The 25,029-nt window shown below is 38.7% G+C and overlaps 1 protein-coding gene across 3 annotated transcripts in view; it reads right to left on the reverse strand.

The window, feature by feature from the left end:
* Positions 1-22,592, reverse strand: part of SPR (Sex peptide receptor) — an 84,516-nt gene extending 61,924 nt beyond the window's left edge. For 2 of the 3 annotated variants that reach the window (XM_066400169.1, XM_066400170.1), the window contains exon 1: positions 17,370-17,582. The gene's annotated coding sequence lies outside the window, so the exon portion shown is untranslated. Of the gene's footprint in view, positions 1-17,369; positions 17,583-22,573 lie in introns of those variants that run through there. The other variant, XM_066400172.1, reaches the window with a different exon arrangement.
* Positions 22,593-25,029: the final 2,437 nt, after the last annotated feature.

Here is a 25,029-nt window from a genome sequence, read left to right on the forward strand (position 1 = left end):
TGAACGTCCTGCTACAACTGCATGTGAAGCAACATACAGTTAAGTACATCCGTCAGTTAAAGCGCCTCTGTTAGTTATGCAGGTGTCTCATGTAGCTGCCCTTATTCCAACTGTTGGTTTAGTTTGACTTCAGTTTGAAAAATGCTTTATCTGGTGGTTAGTGGTTAACTGGAAACTATCACTCCCTAACTGGACACTAAAGAACAGGTTCTTAGGGTCTACGTGAGTTTTCTTTTGGTCATTTTCTGTAGTAAAAAATTTTAGAAACTTCACTCTTCAGTGGAGGTTACGTAGAGTGTTGGGGAGCTTCCTTTACTTTCCAGGACCTTGTGTTCAGCCCCAGAGATTTTCCTTTTAATTTCAGCCCAGTTTACTCAAATTTCGAAAAAACTATCTCCCTTTTCTTGATCACTTTTTGATTGCTCAGAAAACACAATAAATTTTATTATTACTGATGTCAAATGTAATTACTCAATATGTGACCCTATTTTCAACATTTTCTGTACACAAAACCCTAATTCATTCCCCTTTTCATGTCAGTTCGGCTTACGAAAAACCTGATAGGAAATTTCATTATTTTCTGTAGTCAAAAAGTTAAGAAACTTGACTCTTGGCGTCAGTTCGAATTACTCAAGTTCACACGAAGTTTCTTAATTCTCCCTGATAAACTCCTTTAGTCAAAAATTCCAGAAATGTTGCTTTTGGAGGCAGCTTAGATTATTGGAAATCATGGGGAAATTTTCCTTTTTTTCTTGATCATTTTCTGTTTTAAAATGCCGATAAAGTTTCTTATTTAATATCGGCTTAGACCACTCACAGTGCAGGAAAGCTTCCTTCAGTTTTTTAGGTGCTTGATCATTTTCTCTAGTGATGAAAACGGGGAATTTCACTCTTTATACAGTTTGAGTCAATTTAGGAGACATTTCGTCGTTTCCTTGATTATTTCTGTACCCACAACTCCGTGAGTTTTCCATCCAAATGTTAATTTACTCAAAATTTTCGACTTTCTTTGATCATTTTGTGTAGAAAAAATACTAATTAGATTCGATTCTGTTTACGCAGAGATCGGGAAAAATTCCTTTACTTTCACTGATCATTTTCTGTATCTGGGAAAAATACTCATTAATTTATGTTGATGGATGTTGATTTATGTAAAATACGTGGAAAGCAGTTATGTACTAAATTCAAGGATTTCTTGAATGTAAGGATCCTGATTATTGGATTCTAATCGCCTGAATTGTTCCGAATAGATCATTAATTCCATATCTATCGATTATCCAATAGGCGATGTGCCATATGGTGAATTATGTCGAAGTTCTATTTGAAGTATTTATTTGTTTGCCTCTATCAGAAAAATGATGTAGCTGATGTTTAGTGATGTAACATTTCACTTTATATAATATTTACAAATCACGTTCTAACATAAAACCTCCACCCATTTTCCCTTGAAACCTTTGGACGACTTGGTGTCTGAGGAATTAGAAAAAACAGTAAGGAATTTCAGGGAGCATTTCAAAGCCGATGGCTAAATTAAACCCTGCTTAGGTTCGATGATATGAAGGGCACAAAACAGGATTCGATTTAGGCCATGCGATTCGCTATATTGGATTTCTCCCATTCATAAAACAGTAACCAAATGAAAAATTACTCTTCCTAAATCATTTTCTGGATGTTGGGATATTTACGGCCCACCTATAACCTCGGAGAATTTATTTCGTTTCTCCCCAGTGTATCTGTTGAAACTCCTAAGTTTCGCCCCCTCAGAGCAAGAACATGTTTCTTTACCTAAGGTCTTCGAAGTCATTAATAACTTACGAATACTTCAGTTCCGGCATGTCTCAATACTACGAGTAAATAGTGATTTTTCGAAGAAAATCACCTTCTCTGATGAGGCGCATTTCCAACGTGATGGCTACGTCATCAAAAAGATTGTCGCATTTGGGGAGCTGCTGATTCAGGAGTGATCCTTCAACGTTCCATGCATCCACCACGAGCAAATGTTTGGTGCGCGTTTTTCCTACTTAGAGAATGCGGTTCGCAATGCAGTCACAACTTGAACAACTTCTTCTAGATTCAAATTGCTGCAATAGATCTCACGGACATGTGGTTTTGACAGAACGGAGCAACCTGCCACACACCAAAGGAAACAATGGAATTGTTAAAAATTAAATTTTAAGGAAGAATTATTTCGTGTCGCGGCTATGTGATGTGGCCCCCACGATCAAGCGATTTGCCGCCGTCGGACTTTTTTTGGGAAAGTTTCTTTGGAGTGCGTGCCAAGAACCCAAGAAGAACTCTAAAACTGAAAAACGAGATTCACCATGATGCCAAAATGTCATGGAAAATTTCGTCAAAAGAATTAACGAGTACCATCAGTCGTGAGAGGGCCACTTATGTGATATTGTGCTCCAGCAATAACCTCTATGTCTGTACTTTTTGTAACAATCTGAACTTTTCAAATAAACGCTGCGTTTTTTTCAACTTTTAAAATAACCGGTCTTAATGGGACACCTTGTAGCGTGGCGTTATCCATCATAAAGCTTTCTTATATAAAAAAAATAAAGCCCGTGACAGAGCATAGACAAATCACCCTGAGAATTGCGGGAAATGACTTGAGGGGAGCGTGATTTTTTCACGAAGTCCTCTATTCGAACGTGGCAGCAAAAGTACTGTTCCCCTAAATAGGGATAAAGAGCAAATCGATAGATGTATAAATAATAAGTTACAAACCGCTCACGAAAATTATACTGTACAAATGGCGTCAGATTATAGTTAAATTTGGTATGCCAATTAAAATCCGTTTTAACAGCCCAATGGTTCGCTCGCTTTCATAACAAACCTCACTGATAACGAGAGTATTGCGATACGAGTCCGCAAAAGGCGACATATGTTTTTATATTAATTAAATTTTTTTTATTTGCTTGGGGCCAAAGGCAATATTTATACAGCGACATTGGCTGCCAAAGCCAGATGCAATCCCCTGTTGAGCTTTCCAGTGTTATCGGTTCTTAACTTTCTTTATGCCTTAGCCAATCTTTCATCATGTATAGAAAGCTAAAAATATATAACGATATAATAAATTTATAAACCCACGACATTCCATGTGCAGGAATATTTCCACGCAAATCTCTGGATATGAGGTAATTTGTTGTTTTATTTAACGGTGTCATGGTTATTGTGTTGAGCCCGAACAAGGATAACAGCGCATTATCACCTCGCATTAGACGCCAAGATATATGTAACAGTAAAGTCGAGCTTTGCCCTGAAATGAGGCAAAATACTCGGAAACGCAGAAGGCCAACCTCATCCGATGTTAGGTCCAAATTTGGCGCGTGTACGTGGTTGGGTCGATTCACCCCTTTCGATACGATAACCGTGAACTACGTAGATCGTGGACTGGATTGATCGATTATGAAGGACCACCCTGAGTTCGCAGTCTCAGAGACACTGTTTTCGCGTATAAAAGAAACTAAACCTGAACTTAACAAAGGTTTATTGGTAACATTAACAACTATACAATATCGAGAAATGCGTTATTTAAAGAATGTTAACGAGAGTTTAACGCGTACGAGTTCGTGATGAAGTGGCGAGAAAAGAGAGCTTCTTCAGTTTCGCACCCTCCTTAAGTATGGATACGGAGGTGTAACGCCCATAGACGTACCCCCGATAGGGCCCCATTAGCGGCTTCTAGACTACCTTGTTACGTTAAAGCGTAGCACTTAGAGGCACGATCGCTGGGCTTTTATTGGAGCCCAGCCATTGTATTCGTTTGGCGGTACCTTTAATTTAAATTCGCAATGTTAGTCCGACAAAGAATAGTGCTGGAAATCCCAATCATAAAATAACTTCCCTCAGCCGAAGATGGGTGTTAAGCGCTGGGAATTCCAACAGTATTACCCAATGGCTGGGGTTGTCCATGGGCGTAACATCAGTTTGTTAAACTAATTTTTAATCCGTGATAAAACAATACGTCGCAAGTCCTAACATCCGATACCAAAGAGAGGCCGCATTATTTATCAGGCCAAAAGTTTCCCCTGAAAAATTGCAAAAGGGTTTTCCATGTATGCGAACAAATTAGGTGCCGCGAAAAAGGCTCTTTATTTAGTCACGGTTAGGCAAAACAGAGCTCTTTGCCGTGTAACAAATAAACATGAAATTGTAACTCTTTATAGTTGTGGCATTGGGAAATCAGTATAAAAAGGGATGTTTTACATAAAACGAATTTAGAGTGGTCCCCTCGAAATTGGGCCATAAAAACGACTCTTTTAAAAAAATAAAACTGTCGCCTTTTCGCACTAGTGCAACAAAGGAATTGTGAGAAACTCCAGTTTTTTGCGTATAGCGGCACTAGGTGGGCAGAAAGCAAGGCGAATTAACAGGCGTCCGCTTTAATGTACAATCATCGCGAGAGCGCCAAACCTAAAGTGGTATTTACTTAATGTTTTTAAATGAGCATAACATGGGCTTTTCAAAATTGAATAATAAAGTGGCTTTATGGTAATACCCCAAGGTTGCAAAGTGCATGATTATGACGTAACATTAAATCACGAAGCGCCCCTAGTTCATAAGCAGATACTTCACAATGGCAATATACAGTGTGTCCATGGATGGAGTTCACTATACTTGAAAAAATTTTTATTTTCAATTTTTCGAAAAAAAATCATTCTTCATCAATTCTTTTGCTTGTTATATAAATATGATTCAAGTTGGGAAACTTTGATTTTGATGTACAGGGTGCGCAAAAAGTGTAAAAATGAAATTTTCTAAATTAAACATTTTTGAAACGAATTTTTTCCTCCTGTAGTTTCTAAATCAACCCAAAATCGATTTGGAAGCTAAAGCTTTATTAGGGCAGTTTTTTTACATAGATTCGGATGGCGCATCAAAAAAGACTTCATCGTCATTTCTTCCGAGTTCCGTGCTGAAACTTTGTAAATTTTTATGGACACCGTTTCGAATTTTTCCATTTTTCAACAGCATTTAAAAAACCATATCAACGACTAACTTATGGTCGCGATTATCTCGTTTCTAAAGTGCAAATTCATTATTACTTTTTTATTTTTGTCATAGTAAGCTTTGAAAGGTCTTTCCTCCCATAAAACAAAACAAAAGATAGTTACTACTCTGAGTTTCAAAGTCGGTTCAATTCAAGATGGTGTCTCTAAAAAATTGTGAAGTTACTACACAAAACTCCGAAACAAGCGAGAATGTAATGATTCTTGATACGTCACCCCATTCTACGAATTAACAACTCGTAAAACCGGGGTGACTTAAAAAAAACAATTTTATTCATTTAAATACAAAAATGCATAAAGCAAAGCAACCAAAGAAAAGACTGGCAACAACAACAGCCCTCTGAGTCTCTCTATTATTTATGTTGAGTTGTTGCAGCCTCAGCGGATTTGTACCGACACCGTACTCCACTATCGGATAACTTATGTAAAAAGTGCTTTAACTCTCTGGAAAAAAGTTGTCCTGTTTAAACATATCTCCTTCCTTTTATGCTTCTTTTGAAGAGTACAACAAGCCACTAATTTACCATACAAAACCCATTTTGGAACTAACTGCCAAATCACATGTCTATAATTTGAAGGAAATTAACACTGTCTATCTTAATATTGATGTTAAAGTTGGAATATTTATTTAAATTTGAACAATTTTCTGTGATCCGAATTGTTTGCCCTGACGTCACTTAGGTAGTAACGAACAAATTTGTTTATTTAAATCAGACATAACGGGTAATTTAAATAGTTTCATTAATGCAGATGATATATCGCGGTTTATAATTAGAATCGCTATAAGAAGTGATTTAATCGGGATAAAGCACATCTCAAAGTTATTTTTTTTTATCTAACATGAACTAAACTTTTTCATAGGAAAACTGCCTGAAAATGAGATGTTGCTTAACAGGTTTATTTCTGGACAGAAGGATAAAAAAATACGTCTAACCAGGATAACTGATCTGAACTAACTGAGGAACGAAAATCAATTGTTTTGCCCCTGTGTGACAGTGGCAGCAACCGAATTTGACATATGAGTGAGATTAAAAATCTAACAAGTATCAAATTTTAGAAGGTATGTGCTGAATTCTCGTGTCAATCTTGAGTATAGTGAGGTTAAAAATTCAGAACTTACCTACTCTAAAATTTGACACTTGTTCGATTTCTAACCTCATTCGTATGTCAAATTCGGCCGCTGGTACAGTCCTCTATTTGTATACAATGTAGCAACGAAACAATTGATTTCGATGGCTCTGCCCGATTTTTGATAAGTGGGAATAGCATATATGTACTTCTATCCAAATTCCGGACCTCGTCGAGTAACGGCATCGCAATTTGTCCCTCTAAATTGAATGCAGCTGTGTAGGGATCATGATATGTACCAGTTTGGAACATGCCCTTACAGAACTGAGTCCTTTGCACTTTAATAAAACTCCAACCCCGTAATATCGCGGTCCGAAATAGCCATAGATAAATCAGCCCGGTTTATATTGTTCTTGTCCTAGATAAGCGATTTAACGGTTGTTTTTACAACTTCAGCGGCCCCTTTATGTAGCTTATCTAATATCTCAGCTCGTTATCAGCCTAGTGAATTTCAACCAAGAGAAAAATCAATTGCTTCATTTCTGGCGGCAATCCGAAAGTTGCGGTCTGGAAGAGGGCAATTTACAACACAAGTTTGCCGGCTACACAAAATTGGGATGGAACACAATCGTTCGAAAACCATAAACCGTGGTTTTGCTCGCCTGTAGAATTTGTAACTATCCGAAAATAGAGACGTCCTGGTTGTCCCGAAACGGGAAATTTTTAATCCGGAGAGCACGTATTGTTGCCCGAGGGTGTGGAAACTTCCTGCATTTTATTATTCAAAATGACCGCAGGAGATGTGTTACGATGCATTGAAAGTTAAAATTGTTTGTCGATTTTCAAGCGGAGTAACGTTATTACTGATTTTTTTAAAAAATAGAGTGAACAAAGCGAAAATCCATCCGCGCTGTGACTTCAGCCGACTTTACTGCACTTGAAGCCTAAAGCCTCGTCTCTTCTTTCAATCAGAAAATGCGCTCTTTGCAAGGGCTTATCAAGTACGCGCTTGGATCAAGAATACATATCAATCAGGCTAAAACACAATAATGCCGATTATGCTATAAATTCTCCCTTATCATTACAGAATGAGATATCTAGCAGGAATAGAATGTCAATAAAAACGAGCAAACAATTTATGTTTCTTGATACCCGTTTTATTAATGTTTAGCTTGTGGGAACCTAATTAATTCCGGAATAAATATTTGCCGTGCTGTCGGTCAGTTTTGAAGTTATACAGGTTTTACGGGGGTAAAGCTGCAAATGATATTTGAGGGCTTGCGATTGGTTACAATACCCTGTCTGATGTTATATTGCACTTGCCAATCGATAATACAGAACGTGTATGTTTACACGAGGGCTTTAGTGACTCTTTTATATGAAGGCCATATCGGAGATGAAATACGGATAAAAACTCATTAGGTTTCAGATGATAAAATGCGCTAAACAGCGAGATTTTTTCAGACACACAGGGTGATTTCTAATGATCGCGAAAAATAATTGAATACTCTGCGCATGCATGGATTTGCAATGTTCCCATGTGGTTTTCTGATCTACTGACCAACTCGTGCGGAAAGCTGCTCCTTTCAGTTTCCATTGTTCCTCTCATTTCTATGTTAGGATGATCTTAAAAAACCTGCAACTCTAGCATTTCCGTCCCATTTCATGAAGGTTTCATCGACCTACCAAAGCCAGATTTTAGATATACGCAGCGGTTTCGATCGACGCTACGCGACGCGATAAACAACATAATTTCTCGACAGTAATAAACATTTCGCATTTCGTATTGTATTTACTTTATGATCTTGTTGTGAATTCGTTTATTCGATAAAAATAGAAAAATCGGTAGAAGGTCTTGTATGACGCAAAACTCATTTTCATAGAAGCCGGCGTATGGTGAAGCTCTAAATTGCCGGGAATCGTCGAGGAGTATTTTCTAGACAATGGCGATTACAGTTTATCTTAGAAATGGTGAAGTGGTAATCTCTCGGCAGTAATAAATATTTGTGCCCTCGTATTTTATTTATTTTATTTTTTTGTGAATTGGATTGTTCGATAAAAATAGGAAAATTGGTAGAAGATCTTTTTACGACGTAGACTTCTTTATTCGTAAAAGTCGACGTATGGCGCAGCTCTAAATTGTCAAAAATCGGCGAATATTTTCTTGACAAAGGCGAATACAAGTTTTCTTGACAATGGTGAAGCGATTTGCACCATTAAACGTTCAAATTATTATCGATCTATCCATAGCTGCCGGAGCTTTAATATGAAGTTTTCGCATTCGAGTTTTGATCTTGGAATATTATCACTGGGAGGAATAATACCGCTTTTTCGGTGTTTCTAAACCCAGAGGCATACGTTAAAATTGCAACAAAAAATAAAAAACGAGTTACTTAACTTCTTGTTTGATATCTCAAACAGATTAAATCGCATGTATAATAATGTGAATGCTAAAAATTAATCGATGTTCCAAATTTCAGCTAAATGTCTTAACAAGCTGAAGAAGCAATTTTAAGAAACAACCGCAACATTATTGAAAGTTTTACACCCCGGAGGTCGGTAAAAAAGATTTAATGCTAAGAACTCGCCATTAATTGATAACCAGTATATTGATCGGACGGAATGCGGAGCGTTTTTGCTAAAGTCTCTTTCAACCGTCTTATTTACCACTCTTCTAACGCTTGCACGTGCCGTCTTATTTGCAGTATTTCACATTATCCAATATCTGGAAAAGTTTCTCAAATTAGTTTAGCGGACGAAAGTTAAGCTTAATATGATACACCTGTTTTTGACTGCAAAAAGTCTGCAGTTTATTAAATCAAACTTTTAATAACTTGAGGCTATGAAAGTTTTTCGTTTAGCGCGGCTTCAAAAACTTGAAATCTCGGGAGATCAGGTCTTTCCTGTCTAGCATTCTAACATCAAATACACTCATCCCAATATATGTTTCAGTCAATATTTATAAATCGTGCCTGGATACGTTATTCCGCCGGATTAGCACAAGAGATGCCTCTTTGGTGGGTAATTATTGACGTGCCCCTTCAGTGTGTCAAGCATGAACATGGGATTATTAAATAATGCTCATAAAACCGCAACTTCGTGAGAGATGCAAATCGCCGGAACTTCCCTATAAACTGTAGACTTTCAGCATCAAAACGATTCGTCATCAAAAAGATCTCTTGGCCAAGCGTCCCTGCACGTGTTCCTAAGAATATAGAAAAATTCTATTCAGAAATCTCATTTCCGTGTGCCTACGGCCGACAAGAAATAGAAGTGAATCTGCGATAAAAACACCGATTCAAAGGAAGTCCGCACTGAATGAAACTTAAAGCGTGCATTCACTGCAAGAGATGAGTTTCCGTTTAGGCAAAGAAAGTAAGCTATTTTCAATCGCAAACGGACGAATTCCCACCCAGTGAGGACATATATGTGTTGCCACGCAAGAATGTCTAAAAAACATAATAATACTCTCTTATTTTTCTTTATAGGCCTTCAGCAACTGACTAGGAACTGAAAGCATGTTTTCATTTACAGATTTCTCTTCGGCAAAGACGAATCGCGGTCTTTTTTCACGGAAGTTGCACAAAGAAAACTAGGAAAAACATCAGAGATATTGTAGTAAAAGCATCTGTCTTTGTTGTGCCGCCTTTGAGACTTTTAACTCAATTCCCGATTAGTACTTAAAATCAACGGAAAGCCGAACTTTTGCTCGCACACTAAGAAATAGTTGCAGAACCAACCAGTTAGCACAATTTTATTATTTTTTTTTACTGAACTGCTTTTTATTAATTCGTAAAACCTTTCTTGTTCTAGGCACTTTTGAAATAGTGAAAATCAATATTAAAGTAAATCCATATCTCGGGAATTCAAAGAGACAAACCAACTCTCCCAGTTCATCGAGGCGACTAACTTGATCTACATTTTTAGAGCAATTCCTTTTTGTGTTCCCGAAATATCGGCTCTTTAAAATTGAAGAATGGGTATTACCGGATGCCTTCCGCCCCTTTGGGAATTTACAGGATTTCCAAAGGAGCGGAAAATAATTGCTCTAAAGTGATGTCTTTGTGCAGAGTTCGTTGAACTGACTAATCTGATCTGTATTTGTAAACCAGTTGCTTCTCGGTTTTTCTTAACATCGCTTGCTTTCATGATCAAAACCAGTGACCAACGTAACTAGTTACAGAATGTCGTCTATAGCACAACCTAAACCAAACTTCTACAGAAATTTAAAGTCTCACCCTCTATAGCAGCTGAGGGGTGCTTGCCATCTACTTCCACGAAGGTGCTCTTCTTCAGGGGTCAAGCTGCCCTTGATGACGTAAATCCAGCCATTATTTTCAATTTTATGCTTTTCTGGAGTCACTTTGAAACACTAAGAAGGGGTGGCATATTCTACTCCGATACCTTAGAGGACTGCTGACCAGTAGTCGTTCCTCCTGTATTCTCCAGAAAGGTGCCCATCTTAAGGGGCAACCGCCCTCGGTCGGAACATCGCGACTATCAGTGGGTGGCGGTGCTGATGGTTTTTTTAATTTGAGTTGTGTGTGTGGGGGGGGGGGGGGGGGGGAGATTTGGAGCCACATACGATTTCTTGTTGTCCGTTGGTCAGGTAACTCCTCTTAGTTGTTTCATATTTCACAAAATGAAAGGAGGGTCTTTTTATGGACAACTTCACGCCAACCAGCCCCACACAGCTTTATTCCATGGCAACACGTCTCTCGCAGTTGTTATTAAAAGGTATTACCCTTTCCTCCCATCAGACTCTGTTTATATTCCTCCCATTTACCCGCATTTTCTCTCCAGGACAGTGTTCGCACCTTTAGAGCGCCTTTACCCCCTAAAAAATGTTTTATCTTTATTGAAACATACATACGAATTTTCCCGCCTCTGCAAGGTCGTTAGGACACCGCAACTATATTAGGGATAAACTTCCCCTTTTTACAGGTTAGAGGCAGCCCTTTAAGATATGGATCGGAGGGAAAGAGCTCGTTCAAAGAATATTAATATTTCACGTATGTGTTTCCCGGGTAGTGGTTTAAGTTGATTTATAATTTATACCCTCTTTTAGCTCATAAATTTCTTAAACGATCTCTGGAAGAAGTAGGACATGTCCGGGAACGGTTTTCAAGAGAGATGAAAGCTGCTTTGGTAATTGTTTATGAATATTGTGCGAGTTTATATTAAGGGTGGAAATTTTGTCATTTTGAGGGGACTCGTGGTTGGACTCGAGAATTAATGCGAAGTATTTATCTATGCAGTTTTGGTCCTACTCAATTTGGTAGAATGTCCTGTGTGAGACCCACACATCTAGAATTTCCATACTTCAGAAACTACTTGCAAAAGTAACTAAACTCTTAGCCAAGCCAACACTGGACAAATTTAACCACGAAAGCCTTACCACGCTGATTAAGAAAGCCTATAAAAACACCTTATAGGTGCAGCGTGACACCCTCCTTTAGTGGTGAAATTACCCTATAGTCAGGGCGAGACCTGAATGCATATGTGCCAGAAGAAGTTACACGAGAGTAGAAAAGAAATTCTAGTAAAGTAGACACATGTAGAAAAAGTCTAAGTAAGCCACTGGACTGTACTTAAAAAACTACCTTAAGAATATATTTATGGAATTGAAATGTTCTTTGAAATAAAAAAGTTATGGACAATTTTCAAAATGGCCGAAGATTAAAAAACGCCCTATATCTCAGTTGGCAGTAAAAATTTCGTCAGGCATTAAACTTTTCTGAGAAATCGAACTCATGACATCTAAGTAGGTTTTGCTCTATCTAATCGGGAAATGGGTTTTCTCTGTTAAAACAGACTAATTCCGAGCACACTGTACAAAGTTGTTCAGCGCAATTTAAAATATGAAAACGCATCTGAAATGGCAACTGAGAGGAAAAAAGAAGTAAAAAATCTACTTTTCCCAAGAGCTCAATTACCTATGCCGGAGAAGTTTTTTCTAGTTCAATATGAGGAAATATCGAGTTCCAGCAGCAAATGAAATGTGTAAGAAAAGAATCTTGACAACATCCCCGTGGAAACAATAACGTCCGCAATCAAGACTCACCCAATGAAATTCTTTGAGACACTGAATCAAGCAACGAACGCTGGTACTTTTCCTGATCCGTGGAAAATATCAAGGCAAATTCCTATTCAGAAACCACTTCAGGAAGCCAGCTCGTATAAACCCGTCTGCTTAATCAAAAACAAATTAATACACTTCTAAGACTTTCCAGGGTCCATACGCGGCGCGACAAATCCTTGACATCTTACGATTATTCCAAAAATTGGAGGAGATACGAATTCGGTCCAACCATCATTATGACTCTATCCCCATTTAGGGACTCTCCCTATTTTTTACGACTTCCGAGTCCCCTTTGTCGGGTGTCCAACTTGATACACCCTGTATGAATTATGTAAGTACCGTCGTATTTTGACATTAAGAGATGGAGCAACAAAATTTATGCGCTGAAGTGCCTGCCCGATATTTTTACAAGTAAAAGTGTGACATACCAAGAGGTTTCGGCAAATTTATTATTGCACGGCTTTATTCAGCCACCCTGTATGCGCACGAATGTATTTAACACAAATATCAGTACTGAAGTAAGAATTTTCGTTACCTTTTTTTTTATTATTAATTTATTTTTTCTTTACCTTTTATACATCTTTTTTTGATTACTTTTTATGTCTCTTTTTTTATATATCTATACTCCTCGTCAGTGTCCAATCTTTGGTGGTCCATATCTGCGGATATCTGTCCATATCTTTGGTGGTGAAAATTTGTTGACCAACCGTTCTCACCGAATACACCAAAATGTCCCAACGGACTCTATAGTCTTTTGTGATTTTGCCATTGATTTCCGCGATGCAGAACCATTTTAGGGCCTATTTCCACGATTTTGAAGAGATTTTTACCCCCGATTTGCATTTTCTTTGCCCTCAAACGACCACCACATCAGAAATCTTCCACATTCTGGATATAAATTCCTTTTCTCCCCTCCCTGCCTTCAGAGCATCCATAATGGAGCTCCTTGTTTACAGGCTCTACATATTTATGTCGGTCACCTTCCACTTCGGGAAGAAAAACCAAATGAAATTAGTTTTATACATAATTCCACCTGCCAGATTTCTGGAAAGATCCAGGGAATGTAGTCGAAACACGCACTTCTTGATATTAATTTCATCCTCATGCTTTTATTTCCTTATCATGCCGGTTTATTATTTTTCGAAAAATTGTTTTATGGCGGATTTTACGTTCTGGATGTTTGTGCTGCCGCTGAAATTATTAACATTTCCTAAAGGTCGTGTGTGTGTAGGAGAACTTCCTGGGCATGTTTCGTTACGTTTATAAACGTGAGCTTTATGGCTGTGAAACGAATCTCGGTAAAGATTCGACTTGACTGGATAAATATTATCGGTCAGAGCTCTTGACACGTAATTGCACACAACTTTGATTTATTACTCCAGAGGAACTCGCACGATGTCTGAAATAAATATCGATGAATACTATGATAAAATAAATAATTCAACATTGAAGCGTTTGGGGCTAAAGTTATAAATGAAGAGCTTTTTACGGCTCGCAAAGGATTAGTTAGCTCTGTTGATTTTTCCCAGTCATAAATCAACTGGTCCAATTTCAACAAATATCCTAAATTATTCAGCGCTTAACGGGTTTCAGGAAATTAAAGCTATATTGACTAATCCTCCATTCTATGCCCGATTAAGATTGAGGAAATGGGCCCCCGGCGAGTCCCTTTCTTTGAGGTACTTTTTCGGTCCCAAGATCGGCTTGCAATGGCGCGTAATGAAATAAATTCACAGGGGAATGAAAAAATGATGATGAAAAAACGATCCTAAATTAATCCCTTCTCCAATCTCTCCAATCGTTAATCGTCAACGCCCCCTGATCCCTCGAGAGTGCATGTATCGTTTTTTACGGTTATAGACCGCCCAAATTTTATCATCAATTTAATTTTTTTGCTGTTGTGCCACTAAAGCACTGATTCACGGTTTTTTATTGGGAAGATATTGCGGATTTAAAATAACCCCTCAACAATGCCCTGGTTTTAGTGCGGTCGGCACTAAAGGTAATACGATAGGCGTCCTATACTTTTATTTTTTCGAAGTGCTTGGCCACATATTTCCCCCTCTTCGGCTTCCATTTTCCACTATTATAAGAGCGATGCCAGTTTTAGTGGCCATATTTCTCCCTTTTATGAGCACGACGCGAAGAAAATGTGTCATTTTCGTGCCAGTTTTTGTTGTATATCCGGCTACCATTACGAGTTGTCCCTTTTTTTTATTTACATGACAGCCTCGGTCTTGTTATGCCGGTCTGATTTTCCCCACGTAAACCTGACCATTATCAGTTTCGCCGAGGGAGGTTTGCACCCCGTCGGAACTGCGAGACCTATGCAAATTACCTGCATAATGCGGATTTCAGCTCTAAAAATTTATCGATATCGACGGCTCATAAAATCGGCGATAAAGGTCCTCGAAGGACCTAAAATAATTCAAATGTCGCCTTCGATTAAAGATTCAAGCCGTTCGGGATTTTAAAGATATCCATATGGAAATTGTACCGAAAGTAAGGACTACGGCCAAAATCAAATTCCAGCTGGGATCCTTCTGGATCGCTTTCCAGATTTCCGCGTATCCATATCTATTCGCATCTCACGGAAATATGATTGACTCGACGTTGCTTGACGCACACATGTAGGTAAATCTCAAATTGAATTTTGGATTCAACGAGCGTTCGTCTGGAACATCCATCTTTGGTGCCCGAAAGTTTTAAAGTACAAAAGCGCATTACGCCAGATTTACAACCCGCTGAAGCTATTCATATATCGCTAACACGTATAAATTGCTGTCGTATATTCTCAGCAGGAGGCGGGAGGGCCCCATCTTGGGTTATTAAGAAGAAGGAGCTGAAAGTATCACCAGGGCCCAGACCGGCTCTCCGTGGCGCTATGCTAAGAGACTTTAAAAGGAAAGTTTATGAAAGTTTTTTCGGGACTATTTGTCATGCACATGGGGATTAATTTGGGGGGCTGAGAGGAGAACAAACGATGCTGAGAGTCAGTTTCTGCACTTGATGATTAAAGTAACCGCTTTACTCCTTTTGAGAGCGGCTAAAGTGGGCCATTTACTCCCCAATTTTTTAAAACACATTAAACATCAATTAAAAATGCAATTTAACCTGTTTTAACCGCTAAGTCACGTCTCATAGAAGGAACTGAAACGCCAGAAACTGAGCGATTCATTAAATTGCATTTTTTTGGGTCCAGAGCCTCGGACGAGGTCGACTTCAAAAGGTTCCAAATTTTTATAAAAATTTCCAGAGGCAGATTTTAATCACATTTCAAAGTTTACGGGCCGACATTTTGGGAACCCGAGGGGCGATAAAGCGTTAAGCGACAAAGAATATTTTACAGTTTTCATTCGTGATTCTTGATCTGGTCAAAAATTTCCATTGCGTTTTTGAGATATTTACGTGCCGCTTCCTTGATCCAATTCGCTCTCAAAAAAGTTTTCGATCTTTCTAAAAGCATTTGATGGTTTCTCCATAGGCCGTTTCATATCTCCGATTTCCAAAGAAATCTTCCCGTTTTCCAGAAATTTTTGGAAATTTATTGTGGATTTTAAGGCGATAATGCATCGCACGCGCGGGCGTAGCCGCTATCGAATCAACTGACCCGTTTTCTTCAGAATTGATCAATTATTGCGATGTTGTTTTAAGTGCCTGATTCTGACCGTTTTCCTGCTAAAACTGGACAAAACGCAGGTCTCAGAATCCCAATAATAATTCGTCCAGTATTAAAATTCCTTCTTAACATTGTTTATTTTGTCAAACCTCTGGGGTTCTAAACTCTGCAACCCTTAATATTGTAACACGTGTTTGCTTTCTCCATCAAGTCCGCTATTCCTACTTGCATGTTCGTCAATATTTATAAATCGTGCCTGGCGAATTGCCCCACGTTTATAAGCTGGATTAGCATAATACTTATATAACCTCGATTTTGAGTTTTGAGAAATATGCGTTTTCGGTTGAAAGCTGTTAATGCTCCAGCTCGCTTTAGGGAATCGAGGGAACGTTTGTGATCATTTAAAAAGGAGAGATTAAACCGCGGTCCAGAAGAAAGAAGTTGCCCCCCATCCGATCCTGCGTGAGCTTAGATGCAGAAATCTTCAATGGGAATCGGCTAAACTTATTAACTGAATGAATGTTTAACATATCCAAATGGAGCCGACATGTCAGGGAGCAGGCAACTTTATGGGGAATACACACGCTGAAATTAGAACGGAAACAAACTTTCATGTAAACATCTTCCAGCAGTGAATCTAACCGTAATCAAATCAGCACTTTCTGTTCCATTAGCAAACAGATTTTCTGAAACGGTTTCGATGTCCCTAAAAGCTCAAATTTTCCCGTAATTGTCTATCTACCTGTATATCAGTAGATTCAATTAAGAAAATGCTAATTTTCACCAGTAAATAATTCAGAACACAAGAACTCCATCAAACCCAAACACTCGGCCATCATTTGCAACATTAGTGAAGCGCGCTCTATCCGAATAGGGCTTAATCCCTAAAATTTCCACTTGTTTGCCTTTAATTACGCGGAAATTGTTTTTAATTGTTCGAGTGAACACTGGGGTAGTTTTGCAATAAAAACTCCCCCATCCAGGGAATACTTTTCAGAAGTAATTACCCATACTGCCGGCCAATTTTCCATTTACGAAAGCTTTCGCACGGCACTTTGTGGAATCATTTACGGAATACACGTGGGGATTAGATCCTGTACATTATTTAGCGCATTAGGTGCGTAATACCGTGAAGGTTCCTAATATAAAGCGATTTGCCCCCGTAGTGCCCGTTTCAGTAAAGAAAAAAGGCAAAAACCCTATTCCACTTCACTTAATTACGGCCGCACGTCCGCAGTCGTGAAGGCCCTCAAACTCAACAACCCAATTTCAATTCTGTGCTATTGAAGAGGCCCCAATAAACGACTATTAAATGGCGACAAAATTGCCTTCCAGGCATATAAGGATAATAAAATTCAATTCGATCTCGGAGAGGGGCCATTATGGATACATCCCATAAAGTTCACTTCGGCGTCTTAGATTGGACCACATTTTTTATGCGTTTTCTGGCTTCTCTGATTGATGAAAAATCAATTTGCGATTTCGGAGATTTTTCGCTCCGAGTTATTTTCGGTTTTTTCAAAAAATTCATTTATATTTCCATCATAAGTAATTACAACAGAAACGTTACTCAGTAGGTACTCACCATTGAGCTGCAAAGTAGGGAACACAAATCATAATGAATCTAAACAACCAATAAACCTAAAGTGTCCTCTAAAGTTCTATTGTGTTCAGTAGGGCTTACATGTTTGGTAATTTTAAGGGAAATTAAAAATAGAAACTTTTGAAACTTTATCCGCGCGTTTTCCCGTGGAAACTCTCAACTCTCCGCATCGGGCCAGTCCGAGTTGAGCCGTGAGATGAGTTGGAGTGGAGTTGTTGTGGCGTCCGTCTTGATTTTCCGCCCAACAGGTGGCAAAATGCGCCGTCCGACAACGCAGTTTTCCAGTTCCCTTTTTGCCATTCGACGCGGATCCAGGCGGGAGTCGTGGATCTCATATCAGCATATCCAAGCTTTTTATCAGAGAGTTTATCTACGGCCCCTTAAGCCTCTCGGGGAGCCGGCGATTTGTCACTTGGCAGTTGGTTTAAGCCATTTACATAAAAGGGCCATTTTATCTACTTAAATGCTTGAAGCAAACAGTTATCTTTTTAACTTTAGGATAATTAATGCGGGTGTAATTAATAAACAAAAAAATGCAGTTTCTGAGATACGGAGGGCTGGAACATGGCCCGACGCAGGCCAGAGGCAGTATGGAAAATTGGGAGAGGTATTGAGGGGAACGGTTCATTTCAATGCCCAATTTTCTTAATTCAGAATTATTTAAAGTAAAAAATACATAAAAAGCCTAAAAGTCCTTAAACAATGAGTTTATTAAATCTGTTCGTTGTTGAAATGTTAAAGACATCGACAGTAGCGGGCAATGTAGCGCGGCAATTCTCTATCGTACCCGGGGCCCACAGAGGCAAGGGGAAACCCAGAGGTGCGCTACTGACTGTAGGTTTCTCTGCAATTTAAAAAACCCGCATTTAAAGCCAGTGAAACTCAGCGTAATAGTGACAATTTCCTTCCAGCAAGGACCAGTTAGTAAAACATTTTTAGAACTGCTGGATTTTAACAGTTATCAAGCTTGCCTTAGTGTTGTGGTGTTTTGCGCCATTAAAAGGTCACTGTTTGCCGTTCGGAGAAGAATAATTAACATAAAAAATATTTCAATAAAAACGGTATGGCACGCTCATGAGGAGTAGTATAACAGTGGCATACAGAGCAGGAACAGCAGAAAAATCTTTTACCTGCGCTTATTCGAAAATTTCAAATGAAGTTTCCACGTGAACCAGAATTTGAAGTCTCAAGGGTTTTTGATCCACACACACTTGAATATTTGTAGTTGCAAATAATTTGGGGAAGAAAGACAGATATTTCCGGAAAAGAAGACAGGGGAAAAGATCTGCTATGCCCTTAAACAACTTTCTGGGTACCAGTCCGATTGCCTAATAAAAACAAAGAAAAAAGTAAAAGTGCTTGAAGAGTGAGTTAGAATGTGTAATTTGTGTGCTGCTGAAGTGTTAAAGACTTCGTAAACGCATTCAATCTAAGCCAAATTACTCTGTAATAGCCCGTAATGCACGCAACCACATTTACACTTCCAGCACGAATTGCATTTCACTGAATTCTAAATGGTTGGATTTACCACGGAGATGTTCTTGGGTTTTAAATGACTGAAAAGTAATATGTTAGAAGGCATAAATCTTACTGAAATGTAGGAATTTAGTTCTTGCTGAAATTGTTATTGATAATTTATACTCGTAACGCAGTAATTTAAAATTCATTTTTAGTTGTGGATTTCGTATTGGAAAGTCAAAATGAATGGAAGAATGGCGGAGAAATAACGAAACGTGTGAAGTTCAAAATAAGTAAAACATATTTTTTTTTTAAGTTTGAAATTGTTAACACGTTCGCGGTGATTGCCATCTCAAAGTCCGAAACCTGTTATCGGATATTTAAATATCTCAAAAACGCTAAGAGCTTTTTTCATTTCGCTGTGCTTAATTTCGGCAGACAATCATCATCCAAAAGTTACAAGGCCTTAAGGATCGTTCCTTTTTAAGTACGAACCATAAAGACGAAATACTCGCAATTTATAGAATTACCATTGAAAGTTTATGGCCATCACCTGTTCTGTGAGCCATAACAAAACAGGAAAATTAGGTTATAAAAGCTTGTATTTTCCAGTTTACTTTATTCTAATTAGCTCTAATGGATCAAAAGTTTTCGCACCAATTTCGGTTCCCCCAAAGAACTTTCGCTTTCCGTCCGATTAAGTTTTGCAAAATCTCGTAAATTTTAATTTCCATGATTAACGAGCTGGAGCAAAAAAAAATTCATTTTCATGTTATTTGGCAAAATATGCGGGGTTCCCCCTCTCCGAGAGAAAGAATTCATTTCGCGTTCAATGGACGGAAAAAAGAAATTCCTTTCATAATTAGCTGTTCCTTCCCTGAGATTGTTCAATCTCTGGAAAAATGCCGAATTAAATAATTAAATCGGCAAGTCTGGAATGGAATTTATTGCTGAGCATCATCAACGTGAGATGAAACTGATTGATGAAATAGGCGAGATAGCGCCGAGGTAGCTTCAAATAGAGCCTAATGGACTAAGATTAGGAGCTTGCCTAATGAAGCAACATTAAAGCTACTTTGTCAAAATGATGGATGGGGTAAAACTAAAATCAACTATGACCGAAGAGGATAGAGGATGTTTCTCTCCCTGACTGACTTCGTCAGCTGCATTGAGAAATTTCTGCTTTATACACTGCAAGGCAGACAAGGGACTAAGAGGATTTGGTGGAGGAAATGTAGTTTATGGTGACAATACGCTTAAACCCACGTAGGCTTATAGACCCTAATCTCAGAAGGTTTACGACTTTATTAAACACCCGCTGATTTGCAATAATATTTGCCTTGTACCTAGATATTTTTGTTTGCATCTATAATCAAAATTAGTGGGGCATTGTCGAGACGCTTCTCAGCTCCACAGGCTTGATTGAGTAATCAACATAAATTACCGGGAAACTTTATGTCCCAAAGATATTCGAGTAAACCATCCCCCTGCACAATCTCGACCAATTTAGGTCTCCCTAGGTTGTTAACTGTATAACCGGATTTGGGGGAATGCTGCCGTTAAGTTTGCTTCGGCTTAAAGCCATTTTTAGCTGGACAGACATTTTGGGTTACATAAACTCGGGGAAAGGCACACATATCACTAAATATCAGATTAAGAAATATTTCGTAGTTCCCGCAGTCGTAGGAAAATTATCCAATAAGCGAACCTCACTTATCACACTCGTGAGGCATTGTGCCACTCGCCTTCGGCTCGTGTCAAAAAGACCCGCTCGTGCCTTACTCTTGTGGAAAGTGCTGTGTTTCGTGCTAGTTACGCGTTCCGATAGCTTAATTGGCGCTTAAGCTCAGTAGTTTAGCCTGCACTACAAAGGCCAGATCGAAGTCATATGCGATCGCATTCACTCCATACTGCAGGCTTTCCTGCAAGACTTGGTCTTAAAAATGTTCAAAAAAGTTGTATCAAATATCTAGCCCGTGGAAGCCCGCATGTGATCTCATTTCTTGGTTTAGGGCTATTATGTCTGTGTGTGCGACTAAAAAGCAGGACTTTGGCATATCTCCTAAAAACATGCTCAGAGAGGTACTAAAAAGCGAAGGAAGCGTGATGGCTCTGGATGCAGCATCGTTTGCGAAAACTCATTCGTTTGATTATTTGTCATTTCTCGTATTGGAACGCCACTGGTTAACAATTACAAGAAAAATTATAAACAGAATGCCCAAAGAATTTCTGGAACTTCTATCGCAGGAGGATTTCCGGAAATTCATTAGTCAGTTATGCAAGGAAGCCATTACGCCATCAAGAAATTCCCAGTTAGCCTGTCGGCAATTGATTGTGGTAAATATTAATCCAGGACTTTGTGTACGAATCGCTTCCAAATTTAAGAACTTTCCGTAAACGACTATAACCCAACTCCGCCGCTGAAACTCTTCCTGAATCTCCCCTAACAATACCAAAACGACTTGCCTACACTTTTATGATTAATGAACCTAATTCTCCAAATTATTTTCCTCGCAAAAGTTAGTGGAAAATGAGTAAGAATCAGAAAATCAAAAGGGCAAGAAGTTCCCAATATTGCACGAAGGGTCGCGATTTATCCCTGAAGATTCCGGGATTTAATATAATTATTAATAGACATAAATCTTCGTTCAGGGAAATTGCCAGTGGGACCCAAATAAGCGCTCTGCCGACTCTATCATCTGGAGCAAAGTCAACAAACAACTTTGCAAGTGAAGCATTGCCAGTTTGCTGTATAAACATTAAGTCCAAATATTTTGCCCTTCAAAGTAGGTTTGTTACGAAGCAATCGTTAGAAATACGAAAAGAGAGCAATAATGTTTCCTCTTGTGTAGAAACTGAAAGGAAATTTGATCGGACCCTTTCTCCTTTATTAAATTCGAATCTTCCCGGACATGTCGGGCAAGGATTCTGTATCTCCTAACAATATTACTTTCCAAGGAAAATACCCCCGTTTGGCCCAATATTGTCGATGCGATTAGTTTAAGGTTTCGTAACCAATGATGAAACCCCCGGAAGAGTCTATGTGGTCAAAATCAGTATATTATTCGGTTCTAAAAAACTTCGTGATAAAGGCAATCCCAAAGCAAGGCCTTAAATAATCACGACAGTGTAGTGGCTATAAGCGATCGATGTTATATATTTTTGAGCCGTATCGATGACTTTGGATGATGAAAAATGGTGAACTGATGACTTTTGTGTCGTAAAAGCGGGACGTAAAGCGTGGCCGCGTGTCGTTATCGCCTGCTGATTAGAATTGGAAAAAGCGCATCAAGGTCTTTATTAATTTAAACAATTCAAGTGTGATTAATTGCTGGAAAATCGAGACCCGCGTTATTGTAATCTCGCCGCTTCGAGAAGTACGTGAGAAAGTTGCAGAACTAAAAATGGTGAGTTTTTGGGGTGTGTCCGCCAATCTCAACAATGTTTAATTACTTTTAAACGTCTTAACAATACTAGGTAGGTTTGTTCAAATTTTTTTTTAGTGTTGATGCATGCAACGCTAGTACAGGATGAACTTTACATGTCATTTTATAGTAATTTTCAAGGAAAAGTATCCATTAATTTTGCTGGCAGCATAAGAGACCTAACAACACCAATTTCTCGAGTAGTTTTCTTGCCCTGTGAATAGTTTGTCTTTAAAACCTTCAATTGAAGACAATTATTTTAATGTCATTTTCATTTAATTCTCTACGTTCCGCTAAACTTACTCAAACTTCCAGAAGCGCATTCTAATCATCCTCTCGGTTCTTTTGTGCGGCTACACTCTTGCCTATCCCTGCGGAGGATCATCGTGTTGCTGCAACGGTGGTGGATCTTCATGTTGTAATGGAGGTGGATCGTCGTGCTGTAGCAGAGGTGGATCGTCATGTTGTTGCGAAGGAGATTCATCTTGTTGTAATGGTGGCAGATTGCCATGCAGTCCAGTCGAAAAGTGCTGTAACCCGATTACACCCTCGCCACCAACCATCCCCACACCATACACCCTTCCGCCACACACCCTTCCACCAAACACCCCAACACCACCCATCTGCCCTCCGTCATCACAACCGGGAACATCGTGCAATACGTCCGTTTCCAACAACAACAATATCACGATTCCAACGAACATCACCATCCAAAACGATGTACATAGTGAGACTCACGTGAATATTCCTATATCCATTGTCGTTAACAATCAAAACGACATTCAAATTAAGTCGGATTCAGACTCAAAGTGTTGCGATAAAGATTGCAAGGAAGAGGAGCAACCTTGCACAAACAACACTAAAGTTATCACAGTTACGGTCCCAGTCACAGTCCGAACCCCATACCCGGTACCAATCCCGGTCCCGCAACCTTACGTCGTCACAATTCCAGTGCAACAATCAGTTCCCACGGGATGTTGTACGATGGTGGCCCCGTGCACACCGTACACATATAGCGGGTGTATGCATAACTCGCTTCAATGCGGTGGTCAATGCTCGGGGTCGGTCATGTACCAACCCACCAATTTGTGTCAATCTGGGTGCCTCCAAGTTCCCTTCAGTTTCGGGTTACAGTGCGGCATGAATGGCTGTAATAAAACACCGGTGGATTGTTCCATGTGTCACGGGAACTGGGGACTAACTTACGACATGTTCAAGATATGCTCTGGGTGTTTTCTTCCCATGGGATGGAGAGGTGGCTCGGGGGGTAGTTATTATAGGAAGTAGGAAATCAGACAATTGTGCTATAGCGATTTCAATGGTTATTTAATGTGATATTTGGGGCCAAATTTGGCACAGTTACTTCATAACTTTGTAAAGCCGGTTAACAAATTCATTCTTACAGGCGCATAGTCGGTAAGCGTATGTTTTCTATGTATTGTGTAAAATGAAATAGAGATCATTGTGAATTAGCTCATATGTTTCCATATAGCATTTTGGTATTGTTCTCAGTTCATTCCTATGTCGGTTGTAAATGTGCGTACAGCCTGTTCAAGGCAAGGATGTTCAGGATCTCGCAAACGGTAATAGACCCAGGTTTAGTTGAATGAAAGAAAAGGTAATGGAAAAAACCGGTTTGTTACCGGTAAAAATAGGGATTTAGTATGAAGTATAAATGCGCAGCAATATCTATCGCATGGATTTCCTGGAAGATCTTTGGCCAGCCCGTTTTCCGAACATGACTCCATTAGATTTTTCTCTTTAGGGCTAAATTAAAAATAATGTTTATCGACGTATATATGACATGAAAGAAGAACTACAAAGGAGAACTCTTAGCTTTTAAAAAATTTAGGAAAAAAATGGAAAATTTCTGCTGCTTTGAAATAAATAAAAAGCCAAAAAAATCTAAATGTATTTACATCGTAAAACTACTCCCTGGAATGCACAACTTTGTCCCATTTGTTCACATTCTAGACATCTTTATCTTGTACTCCCTGTATACCTACAGATTAGTAGACATTTAAATGGAAGTATAATAAAACACACTTGTCCTAAACACTCGTTAACAAAGATACCACTACTCCAATTTTGATTAAGTAACGATGTAACCTACCATCTTTCACTGGACACTCTTTGAGAATTTCAATTAGTCTACTTACAATTTTAATTATAGTGCTGATTGTCGAAAATTAATCACGTTCTATAATTGAGACGCATTTTAATCGGCCGTAACTGTATTGGTCATTACGTAACGCTTTTGCAGAGTTTCTTTTATTGGTATTTGAGCTTAATATCGATGCCGTATCATTGTTACTTAAGAGATTCGTTAAGCACAAGCCCACAAAAACTTATCATGAAACAACTTCTTATGATAATTAAGTAATTAAATTATCAGACAACATATTCCACCACTCAAGACGATCGCTTTCTAAATAAGCACTTATTTCCAAAATTTAGATGATAAATTTCGAAAAAATTACACGAGAAATATGAATATTTTTCTTTCGGGTCATCATCCTCGGTCGCCCGGTTTAAATTAGTCCTGATATTTCGAAAATTGCCTCTCAGAAAAATCCATAGAGAACTCTTAGAAGCCTCTCAAAAGCATTAAAAAAAAATCATGAAACTGAAGTGTAGGTGGAATGGCAGTTTTAAAGTTATTTTTAGCTTTTAAATTAATCGGAACTCGTAATAGAAATATTCGTAATCAGGATGCAGAAATCCGTATAAAAAACGAAGCGTTTTTTATATGTTTTTGT

This window comes from Euwallacea similis, chromosome 20 (assembly GCF_039881205.1).
Source record: "Euwallacea similis isolate ESF13 chromosome 20, ESF131.1, whole genome shotgun sequence".
NCBI classification, from domain to species: Eukaryota; Metazoa; Arthropoda; class Insecta; order Coleoptera; family Curculionidae; genus Euwallacea; species Euwallacea similis.